The sequence below is a fragment of the Nerophis lumbriciformis genome, linkage group LG03 (genome assembly GCF_033978685.3).
Source record: "Nerophis lumbriciformis linkage group LG03, RoL_Nlum_v2.1, whole genome shotgun sequence".
Classification (NCBI taxonomy): Eukaryota; Metazoa; Chordata; class Actinopteri; order Syngnathiformes; family Syngnathidae; genus Nerophis; species Nerophis lumbriciformis.
The window spans coordinates 58437312-58450492 of NC_084550.2; the positions used below are offsets into that span (position 1 = coordinate 58437312).

Below are 13181 nucleotides of genomic sequence, written 5' to 3' on the forward strand. Positions count from 1 at the left end.
TCAACCATAACACAACCTGCTCACTGAACTTTGTGGATGATGTAATGAATGTCCACGCATCCAACATAATTCAAAATTAACCCCATGTAAATTTACGACAATGCATGATGGGGAAAAATGCAAAACCATCTCCACACCAATACATGTTTGGCGCATTTTAGCTCCTTGATATTTCTGATTGATTACAAAACTTTAAGGAGGTCCTCACAAAGGTAAACAAGGTAGGAGTCCAACTTTCAAATTCTCTTAATATCCAATTATATTCATTATACTGTATATCCATCATAATAATTTTATGTGTGTATATATATGTATATGTGTGAGTGTACATGGATATTACATAATTGTTGGTTTATGTATTTACTGTGTATATATTTTTACAGGTATTTTTGCTGTGTACAAAGTGTATTTGTAATATTCTGTGTAAAAGAAAAGTAAAAATTGTTCACATGTATTCTTCTCTTGTATTTGATTTTGTTAATAGGGTTAGGCGAAACAAGGGTTTAACTTTCGGTCTCTAGAATTGTCAATTTATGGATGTAACATTTTTTTGTTTATCTCGTTGACCACTGACTGAAGAAATAATAATTAAAAAAACATTTAAAAAAATTGGTGTGTATATATACAGTACAGGCCAAAAGTTTGGACGCACTTTCTCATTCAATGCGTTTTCTTTATTTTCATGACTATTTCCATTGTAGATTGTCACTGAAGTCATCAAAACTATGAATGTACACATGTGGAGTTATGTACTTAACAAAAAAAGGTGAAATAACTGAAAACATGTTTTATATTCTAGTTTCTTCAAAATAGCCACTCTTTGCTCTGATTACTGTTTTGCACACTCTTGGCAATCTCTCAATGAACTTCAAGAGGTAGTCACCTGAAAGGGTTTTCACTTCACAGGTGTCATAGTTTTAATGCCTTCAGGGACAATCTACAAATAGTCATGAAAATAAAGAAAACGCATTGAAATGAGAAGGGGTGTCCAAACTTTTGGCCTGTACTGTGTGTCTATATATATATATATATATATATATATATATACATATATATATATATATATATGTATATATGTATGTATGTATGTATGTATGTATGTATGTATGTATGTATGTATGTGTGTGTGTGTGTATATATATATATATATATATATATATATATATATATATATATATATATATATTAAACGTAAGTATATGTAGTTACTTTACATGCAGTCGACTTTTGGCCCCTGGCTAAATTCTTGAAAACCCAATGCGACACACAAGTCAAAAGGTTTGGACACCCGTGGTCTAGAGCAGTGTTTTTCAACCACTGTGCCGCGGCGTGAGATGCAGTCTGGTGTGCCGTGGGAGATTATGTAATTTCACCTATTTGGATTAAAAATATTTTTTGACAACCAGTAATTATAATTTGCAAATTAAGTGGCGTTGTTGTGTGTCGGTGGTGTCCAGAGCTCGGCAGCGTAACCGTGTAATGCTCTTCCATATCAGTAGGTGGCAGCCGGTAGCTAATTGCTTTGTAGATGTCGGACACAGCGGGAGGCAGTGTGCAGGTAAAAAGGTGTCTAATGCTTAAACCAAAAATAAAGAAAAGGTGAGTGCCCCTAAAAAAAGGTATTGAAGCTTAGGGAAGACTATGCAGAACGAAACTAAAACTGAACTGGCTACAAATCAATCAATCAATGTTTATTTATATAGCCCTAAATCACAAGTGTCTCAAAGGGCTGCACAAGCCACAACGACATCCTCGGTACAAAGCCCACATAAGGGCAAGGAAAAACTCACCCCAGTGGGACGTCGATGTTAATGACTATGAGAAACCTTGGAGAGGACCGCATATGTGGGTAACCCCCCCCCCCCCCTCCTCTAGGGGAGACCGAAAGCAATGGATGTCGACTGGGTCTGACATAATATTGTGAGAGTCCAGTCCATAGTGGATCCAACATAATAGTAAGAGTCCAGTCCATAGTGGGGCCAGCAGGACACCATCCCGAGCGGAGACGGGTCAGCAGCGCAGAGATGTTCCCAGCCGATGCACAGGCGAGCGGTCCACCCCGGGTCCCGACTCTGGACAGCCAGCACTTCGTCCATGGCCACCGGACCTGTGCCCCCCCCCCCCCTCCACAAGGAAGAGGGGAGCAGAGGAGAAAAGAAAAGAAACGGCAGATCAACTGGTCTAACAGGGGGGCTATTTAAAGGCTAGAGTATACAAATGAGTTTTAAGATGGGACTTAAATGCTTCTACTGAGATAGCATCTCTAATTGTTACCGGGAGGGCATTCCATAGTACTGGAGCCCGAATAGAAAACGCTCTATAGCCCGCAGACTTTTTTTGGGCTCTGGGAATCACTAATAAGCCGGAGTTCTTTGAACGCAGATTTCTTGCCGGGACATATGGTACAATACAATCGACAAGATAGGATGGAGCTAGACCATGTAGTATTTTATACGTAAGTAGTAAAACCTTAAAGTCACATCTTAAGTGCACAGGAAGCCAGTGCAGGTGAGCCAGTATAGGCGTAATATGATCAAACTTTCTTGTTCTTGTCAAAAGTCTAGCAGCCGCATTTTGTACCAATTGTAATCTTTTAATGCTAGACATAGGGAGACCCGAAAATAATACGTTACAGTAGTCAAGACGAGACGTAACGAATGCATGAATAATGATCTCAAAGTAAACAAAGTAAACAAAAACAAAATGCTGGACGACAGCAAATACTTACTGTGGAGCAAAGACAGCATCCACAAAGTACTTAGGAACATGACATGACAATCAACAATGTCCCCACAAAGAAGGATGAAAATCACTTAAATAGTCTTGATTGCTAAAACAAAGTAGATGCGGGAAAATATCACTCAAAGGAAGACATGAAACTGCTACAGGAAAATACCAAAAAAAGAGAAAAAGCCACCAAAATAGGAGCGCAAGACAAGAACTGAAACACTACACACAGGAAAACAGCAAAAACCTCAAAATAAGTCACGGCGTGATGTGACAGGTGGTGACAGTACACCTACTTTGAGACAAGAGCTATAGTGATGCATGCTTGGTTATGCTTTAAAGTCATATCCAACTATTGCGACGACGACTTTTTACTGTCAACTGAGTTTCGTTTTTTAAATGATTTCTGCTGGCGGTGTGCCTCCGGATTTTTTCAATGAAAAAAATGTGCCTCGGCTCAAAAAAGGTTGAAAAACACTGGTCTAGAGCAGTGGTCCCCAACCACCGGGCCCGGTACCGGTCTGCGGCCCGGTATCGATTGGTACCGGGCCGCACAAGAAATAGAAAAACAAACAAAAAAAACAACACATTTTTTAATTTTTTTTAACTTTATTAAATCAACATAAAAACACAAGATACACTTACAATTAGTGCACCAACCCAAAAAACCTCCCTCCCCCATTTACACTCATTCACACTCATTCGCACAAAAGGGTTGTTTCTTTCTGTTATTTATATTTCTGGTTCCTACATTATATATCAATATATATCAATACAGTCTGCAGGGATACAGTCCGTAAGCACACATGATTGTATTTTTTTATGACAACCCCCCCCCTCCCCCCTCCCCCAGTCTTCAAGCATTGACCGGTCCGCAGTTACAAAAAGGTTGGGGACCACTGGTCTAGAGTATTTATTAGTAGCTAGCGAGAAGTTCTATATTTTTGATGTGATGGATTGTAAACAGAGGTCACAACACCGGAAGTATATTACTTGTTTTCTTAGTTTTTTGCATGCATGTTCTATAGTTTAACATGACATTTTTAATGATAATGATGTTAGTAAATTATCTAGTAAAAATTCTGTGGTACATTACATGGGACATGGAGGTGTCAAAAAGACAGCCAAAAGAGGTTGGTAGATGAGGATAAATCTAAAGGTACATTATAATGCAGAAAGGCACCCAATTGCAGGAAATGAAGACTTTATTTTCAATATTTTCTTTTAGAAATGTTCCCTTTTTTCCTCAAATGGTGCACACATCCCTGCAAGTCATGCCATTTTTTTTTTATGTTTCCTTTTAAAAATCTGTCGAAATGAAATGCGCCAAAATTAGCCGTTTTAACATCCACAAAAAGCTTCTGCCGGATCCGCCGAATGCTTTTGCATCACGCGCAAAGCAGGAAGTGGACCCACGAAAAAGCGCGTAGCAACGTCTTCTCCTTTGCTGCCTCGTGCACAATTGTTTACCACGGCTTCTGTTCACTGAATGCGTGTCGACTTCCTCCTGTCTCGTTTCCGCCGGTGCAACGGCGCAGAATCAGACTGGAAACAATCACATGTTGCTGCGGTGGCTTGTAGGAGGAGGTCGTGAGCTGCTGGTTATAGAAACACATTCTCCCACGCTGCTGACGTTGTGTTCAATTAAAGCTTGCAAAGCGCTGATTCCCTTATTGCGCAAGTGGGGAATCTTTTTGTTACACTCAATCAAACATTTTCTCCTGTGCACATTTGTCTGGACAGCATTGAAACTAAGACACCCTTAAAATCCAACCTACTAATATGATCCAGTTTAAGAAACGGTTCAAACTCAAAGTGTTTACAACGTACAAAGAAGGAAACATTTTGAACTTTATTAAAATTCAGATAATGGTAATCTCATCATGTGAATCATAACGTAACTATTCATTTATGAGAACTGTAGACTCAGAGCTTTTGTCTACTTCATACTCTTAAACTGAAGAAATCACCGATAAAAACTATACAGTGTTTGTAATGTAATGATAATATATAATAATAATGCAAGTGACCATTGAAAAAGATATTAACTTTTATTTCTCATTACTGTAAAATGGTCCTGGGCATGACGTTAAAGTGCATCCAGCAGTGGAGGCTCTTCTATGGGGTCTTGGGGCACTAGGAGGTTAACCCCTTTACTACTGTTACCCCAGGTGGCCCTTGGCAAAGGCCTAGTACCTGACTGCCCCCTAGCCAGGGATACGGTGAAGACCTCAACGGCGGAGCAGGCGGAAGACGGTAGATTTAAGAACTACCACAACGGCTGCAATGGCGGAAGAAGGCTGCAGCAGAAAAGGGACCCCAGTCGTCTTGGACTCCATGCCACTGGACCCTGACCCGATTCTGTGGTGACTGTCTGTGCACCAGTCTCCCCACGTAAAACAAAATCACGCACAGGCATCCTCCATAAAGGGATACACCCTTACCAGGAGGATCGGTCATACTCATTCGAGTGACCGCCAATGACCATTGTACTGTAATTGAACGGTAAAACTTACTTATCCTCATTTAATAAACAAAAAAAAATTTAAATGAACTAATTTCTGTTAGCAAAACTTTACCTTAAATCAAGGGTGTGTTCAGTTGGGCCAGTGAGACGGCTCGAGTTCCATAAGCAGTTTGGCCAGGCTCGAAGTTTTCATATAATATACAAATAGACAGCAGTTTGATAGCTGCCATTTTGTCCAACGAAAAGTAACTCAAGTCAGTGACGATTAATTGTACATCAATGTGGATTTGTGCACAGCACGGATAGAAAAGTCAGATTAGTGCCTTACGTTGATGGAGGTACATAAAATGGGTTGTACTTGTATAGCGCTTTTCTACCTTCAAGGTACTCAAAGCGCTTTGACACTACTTCCACATTTACCCATTCACACACACATTCACACACTGATGGAGGGAGCTGCCATGCAAGGCGCTAACCAGCACCCATCAGGAGCAAGGGTGAAGTGTCTTGCTCAGGACACAACGGACATGACGAGGTTGGTACTAGGTGGGGATTGAACCAGGGACCCTCGGGTCGCGCACGGCCATTCTTCCACTGCGCCACGCCGTCCCTTAAAGGGTTAGGGTTAGGGTTGGATCGCCACCTGGGTAAGGAATTCAAAATTAGTCCCTCTACTTGCTGGAAGTCACAAAAAAAAGCTCTGAATTTTTCAAAGTGTTGACTCTGGGTAAAAACTGTGAGTAATTGTGACTCTCCTATGATTTAAGGTAGCTGGGATTTTGTCACAGTAGCATTTGTACTGAAAATTGTAGTTTTCCCTCGGGGATTAATAAAGTATTTCTGATTCTGATTCTGATTTACTTATATGACTCAATCCAAACAACCTTCCCTAGTCATGGTGCAGGAAAAAAAATCCACCAGCACAAAAATTAAACAATATGGTCACACATAACATCCTCCACATTAAACTTTTGTCAATATTATACTTTTTTTTTTTTTTTTTTTTTTTTGCTACTACTTTTGATTGTTAGATGGCATAGAATGTTTCTTTCACAGCAACATGTTATTTTTTATTAACATTTGTTATGTTTTCAATACAATTGAATTATTTGTGTCTAAAAAGATTTTTTTTTTAAAAGCTCACTGTATTTTCCAGACCATAAAGCGCACCGGATTATAAAGCACATTGCCGATGAGCGGGTCTACAAAAGGTGCACCGGATTATAGGGCGCATTAAAGGGGTCATCTTATTATTATTATTATTTTTAACTTTAAAACACTTCCTTGTGGTCTACATAACATGTAATGGTGGTTCTTTGGTCAAAATGTTGCATAGATGATGTTTTACAGATCATCTTCAAGCCGCTTTTTGACAGTCGCTTCATGATGCGCTGTTTTTTGGCGGTCTTATTTACGTCGCTCACCTTCGACAGCGTCTTCTCCCCGTCATCTTTGTTGTAGCGGTGTAGCGTGCAAGGACGGTAGTGGAAGAAGTGTCAAAAAATGGCGATAATTGTTTTAATGACATTCAGACTTTACTTCAATCAATAACGGAGCAGAATCTCCTCATCCGTGGCTCACTAGTGCAACAACAACGCCGGAAATGTGTCCCGTGAAAAACCGTCTGACCGGAACTCTCTAATAACTAAAGTTCCTTGGGTGAATAATCTAAACTCACTACACCGGTATGTTTTAGCGCTTTCATGGCGAGTTTACTGACAGATAGGGGTGTGACGGTACACAAAAATTTCGGTTCGGTACGTATCTCGGTTTAGAGGTCACGGTTTGGTTCATTTTCAGTACAGTAAGAAAACAACAAAATATAAATTTTTTGGTTATTTATTTACCAAATTTGTAAACAATGGCTTTATCCTTTTAACATTGGGAACACTATAATAATTCTGCCCACGTTAATCAACATTAAACTGCCTCAAGTTGTTGCTCAGATTAAATACAATGACAAAACGTTTCTTCTACATATAAAAAGTGCAACATTAAACAGTTTCAAGTCAACTCATCATGCTTAATTTATTACAGCATTTGGGAAGCCTGTAGTTGATTTTTATTATGTAAATGTCATATTTTTTTATCAACATGTGATAGCAGGGACCCTGCCATTCAAAACTAGGCTGCTGCATTTCTAATTATTAATGTAACTATAGCTGAAAAAATGGTACAATAGCAATAGGAGAAACTATTCATCCCTGAACACCATGGAGTTCGTGTAGGCTTTATGATGCAGTTACATTATTATATCAACTATCAGAAACAGAAACTCTTCATTTAACATAATGTCCTTTTTTGCTGCTTCAACACAGCTCAATCAACACAGAAAAGGTTAAAGTGAAATAACAGACAGACAGGGCTTTGCTGTCCGTAACACACGCACACACACACACACCGCAAAATGAGCTAACGTTACGCTAAAAGCGAATTAGCCTTCACCTCAAGCCAGGACTGCGAGCGAGCTGAGCTGCCTTTGGTCAACGGTCAACGGGCTCATAGTGATGTTACTAGTAGTTGACTGGGAGGTGTTTATTATAATTTGGGGAGATTCCGCGGCCTGATGATTACCTGCTAAGCACTGAATACGCTGCGCTCTGAATACGCACTGCTGATTGGCTGTTACCGCTCTGTTTGTAACCAATCAGATGGTTGTGTGGGTGGGACATTGCTGGGTGCTGTGTAGAGGACTGACAGAAACAGAGGCAGAAGGAAGCGTAGGCGGCTACTTAATATGTTCGTGTGGAAACTCGTTCGGTACACCTCCGAACCGAACCGAAACTCCCGTACCGAAACGGTTCAATACAAATACACGTACCGTTACACCCCTTCTGACAGATATAAGTAAGAACGGAATGTTTGGAGGAAGTTTGAAGGACAGTAGTATTGTTTTATAAATATCTCCGCAATGCCTCCAAGGCCCCGTTTACACTGCACATCAAATCGGACGACCACTTTTTCGGCACATCACTTGTCAATAGTGCGCAAATATTAGGCGACATGTAATATATGAATATATATTTTGATTCCAAAGAAACACTGAGGCCAAGTCCGAATGAAGCAGGAGTAAAAAGATGTCTGCAGGTTTTAATATGGATGATGTCTCTGCTGCTGGTGTGCCCAAGTGTCCAACATGTCGATTAGGACTTGGCAGCAAAGTTTAAATGGCCATCATGAGACTTATGTGTATTAGTCTTAGCGCCAGTAGCCTGCTCTCAACTGATTAGAAAGAAAAAAAAAAGCTTAATTTTTTGCTAAAAAATAAGTATAATCCAGATTTGTGAGCAGTTGGCTTTGGGGCTCCTCCACCGTGTTATCGGAGATTGTTGGCGAGACCGTGAGGAGGATCGTAATCAGCTCAGCTATTTGTCAAGTGAGCGGTCAGAGGTCGTGTTCCCTTTTGTTTCCTTTTTCTTCGACTTGTCTTCTTACGTCACTAATCCTCTCTCTGCATGTGTGACTTTATGAGGAAATCTTAATGCCGATACGCAGTTTTGTTGCAGGCTTTGTGCGGTATCACGCTGATGATACGGTGCATCCGGAACATATTCACACTTTTTCCACATGTTGTTATGTTACAGCCTTATTCCAAAATGGAATAAATTAATTTTTGTCCTCAAAATTCTACACACAATACCCCCTAATGACAATGTGAAACCGTTTTTTTGTTTTTTTAGAAATGTTTGCATATAATAATAATAGGGCTGCAGCTAACGATTATTTTTCTATCGATTAATCTATAGATTTTTTTTTTTTTTCGATTAATCGGTTAATCTATAGATTTTTTTTTCGATTAATCTATAGATTATTTTTCCTTTTACTGATTTTTTTTTTATTTAAAATGAAGAGGAAAAAATAAATGTAGGCCAGTTTTTTCAAAAGGCATGGCTTTTATTTACAAAAAAAAAAGGATGGCCACTCAGTCAACATTGACAACAACATGACAAAATATTCTGTAACAATGTAAACATTTAAAACTTTTAACATTTAACAAAATTAAAAGTAGCTTATTTGCTTTTTAATGTGCAAATATAAAAGTAAACATCCAGTGCAAATCTTAATATTCTGGAATAGTATAAGCATTTCAAAAGTAAAAGTATTGCTTATTTTGCTTTAAAATGTGCAAAAATAAAGATAAACATCCAATACAAAAAAGTGCAAAACGGAAATATTCTGTAACAAGTGTAAACATTTCAACAAAAGTAAAAGTATTGCTTATTTGCTAAAATGTGCACAAATAAAGCTAAACATCCAATACAAAAAAGTGTACAGTGTAAACATTTCAACAAAAGTAAAAGTATTGCTTATTTTGCTTAATAACACAACAATGATAGTATGATTAAAGTGAAAGTTAATTGTTCGTTTGTACATAGTATATGTAACTGTTAATGTTGTAAAAGGTATTTGCACAACTAATTAACGTTAGCGTTTGTGACACGTCTTGTGCCGTGGGGTTCTTTCAGGACCGACAGACTGAACGCCAGACGGCTTTGCCAGGTTTACAATCTTTTAATTTTACACAGTCTTTTCTCTTCCAACTGCGCGGATCGCGCACCTGGGCACGATTGCGGCGTCGCTCCCGGCGCGCCCCGCCTCGCCGCTCGCTCGCCGCCGCCGCCTCTCCACAGCGTTAAAGAGGAGCGCGTCTTTGTAAACACTGAACAGGCACGCCAAACGCGCCTCTCAGAGCGAAACGGTGCTTTAGTTTATGAATTTACAACGCAGATACAAATGACACATTCATGTTTTTGTGTAATAATGACAACGTATACGCACGCGGACGATTGACTTGTTGATGGTGATGCCAAGAACGCTGTCGGGGGTTTTCTTTTCAAATGTTCGTTCATAGCCGTTGTGCTGCTATGATAGGCCATTTCCGCTCGACACAGTGTGCATACAACAACATTATTAGGCCGTTTATTGAAATACTCCCACACTTTTGACGACTTTTGGCGTGCTTTTTTCCCCTCGCTCGCATCGTCTGCTTTGCGCTCCGCCATGACAGTAAAGTAATGTGACGTAAATATGCGACGCGCCGACGCACAAAAACGGCGTCGACATATTTACGTAACCGATGACGTCGACTACGTCGACGCGTCGTTTCAGCCTTAAATAATAATAATAATAATAATAACTGGGATTTATATAGCGCTTTTCTAAGTACCCAAAGTCGCTTTACGGTACATGTAGAACCCATCAATCATTCACACCTGGTGGTGGTAAGCTACTTTCATAGCCACAGCTGCCCTGGGGTAGCCTGACGGAAGCGTGGCTGCAATTAGCGCCAACGGCCCCTCCGACCACCACCTATCATTCATCATTCAATTCACCGGTGTGAGTGGCACCGGGGGCAAAGGGTGAAGTGTCCCGCCCAAGGACACAACGGCAGCGATTTTTGGATAGTAAGAGGCGGGGAGCGAACCTGCAACCCTCAGGTTTCTGGCACGGTTGCTCTACAGACTACGCCATGCCGGCATAATGTCGTTTATTGGCAATAATAATAACGACACTGCATTGTATGATGTGTTTTGTGGATTTGGATAAAAACTAGAGATGTCCGATAATGACTTTTTTGCTGATATCAGATATTGTCCAACTCTTAATTACCGATTCCGATATCAACCGATACCGATCTATACAATCGTGGAATTAACACATTATTATGCCTACTTTTGTTGTAATGCCCCGCTGGATGCATTAAACAATGTAACAAGGTTTTCCAAAATAAATCAACTCAAGTTATGGGGGAAAAAAATGCCAACATGGCACTGCCATATTTATTATTGAAGTCACAAAGTGCAGTATTTTTTTTTAACATGCCTCAAAACAGCAGCTTGGAATTTGGGACATGCTCTCCCTGAGAGAGCATGAGGAGGTTGAGGTGGGCGGGGTTGAGGTGTGGGGGTGTAGGGGTAGCGGGGGTGTATATTGTAGCGTCCCAGAAGAGTTAGTGCTGCAAGGGGTTCTGGGTATTTGTTCTGTTGTGTTACGGTGCGGATGTTCTCCCGAAATGTGTTTGTCATGCTTGTTTGGTGTGGGTTTACAGTGTGGCGCATATTTGTAACAGTGTTAAAGTTGTTTATACGGCCACCCTTACTTGTGTGTGTGAAAAGCCGTAGATATTATGTGATTGGGCCGGCACGCAGAGGCAGCGCCTTTAAGGTTTATTGGCGCTCTGTACTTCTCCCTACGTCCGTGTACACAGCGGCGTTTTAAAAAGTCATACATTTTACTTTTTGAAACCGATACCGATCATTTCCGATATTACATTTTAAAGCATTTATCGGCCGATTAATATTGGCAGTTCGATATTATCGGACATCTCTAATAAAAACTGTTGCACTTAATATACTTCTTAACTTTAAATGATGCTGCTAAAATACTGTAACTTGACCGCACACTGATTTGTAACTCGCACTTTCTCTATGTATTGCACTTATATTTTAAATTGCTTTTCATTATGTAATTTCAATCTCGTAATGTATTTTAGATCTTGTGTAATTTTTAATTGTGGATGCTAAACGTGCCATAAAGGGACTACAGATAAAAATGAGCATGGTGCTAAATCCTTTTAATGGAACTGCACTGCAAAAAGTCAGTGTTCAAAAACAAGGAAAAAAAATACAAAAATGAGGGGTATTTTACTTGAACTAAGCAAAATTATCTGCCAATAGAACAAGAACATTTGGCTTGTCAAGACTTTCCAAAACAAGTAAAAATTAGCTAACCTCACTGAAACCCAAAATACCTTTAAAATAAGTATATTCTCACTAATAACAAGTGCACTTTTCTTCATAGAAAAAACTAATATGAGCCCTTTTTTCTCAGTATGTTGAAAAATATTCTTAAATTAAGTAAATGCTAGTGCCATTATCTTGACATAATGATATGCGCTCGGCATTACATTTCTTGAAACCAGCAAACTTGTACTTAAAAACTAATTTATTGTTCTTAATGTAAAGGCAACAAAGCAACCGCTTGTTACTCTCGGTCTCCTAGCCGCTCAGGCAAATTGTATGGTCTAAAAATGCGTTTTTCCATCGATAACATGACATCATCGCGCCAAGTGCATGCTCTTTCAGTCAATTACTGTGCAAGGAATATACATATATATATATATATATACAGCCCGGCCCCCGGCCGATTTTTTTTGATTGTGCATGAACTATTTCTGTTCCAAATTGTTTGAAATGTCAAATGTTTAAATATTAACTGTCAGTTTACTGTACTGTGCCAACTGTACTTCTATAAGAGTACATCTTTTTTATTGTTTCATTGAAAATAAAACAGCAAAAGTCCATTTGGCTGTCATCTGTTTTAATTATGAGACACAATTGTGTCAAAGTCATGATTTTTTATTTCATGCTTGAAATAAGAAATTATTACTTTGAAAAAGTAGTTTTATACTTGTGAGTGTTGATGACACAGCTTTGCAACACTTGATATTCTACTTTCAAGCATGTTTTACTCAATATAGGTCATCAAATCTCAGCAACAAGCTGTAATATCTTACTGAGATCATTTAGGACCAAAACCCTTAAAACAAGTAAAACACTCTAACATAAAATCTGCTTAGTGAGAAGAATGATCTTATCAGACAGAAAATAAGCAAATATCACCCTTATTTGAGATATTTAATCTTACTTGGATTTCCGTTTTTGCAGTGTGCACTGTCCTTCAAATAAACAAATACAAATAATTTGTAGGTCAATATATATCGTCAAGAAAAAATTGTCTGGGAACTTTGTATAAAACAAGGGTGATTAATTGGCATTGCAGCGTCAAACGTTATTATTGGCACACATCAAGTTTGAAATAGAATCTTAAAGCGAAACAGGAACGTCGCTGGCATGAATGCTACACGGACAGAAAACCCAGGACAACAAACTATGCTGGCTGGGTTTACCTGCGTTTACCAGGGACCAGTTAAACGACCAGGTGCTGCAAATGGCGCTCATATCGCCAACGACCGTCGTTTGTACAA

The 13181-nt window shown here is 39.3% G+C and overlaps 1 protein-coding gene across 1 annotated transcript in view; it reads left to right on the forward strand.

Moving 5' to 3' along the window:
• ppm1j (protein phosphatase, Mg2+/Mn2+ dependent, 1J) overlaps positions 1-13181 on the forward strand; it is a 47357-nt gene that overhangs the window by 10443 nt on the left and 23733 nt on the right. The gene's annotated exons all lie outside the window — the stretch shown is intronic.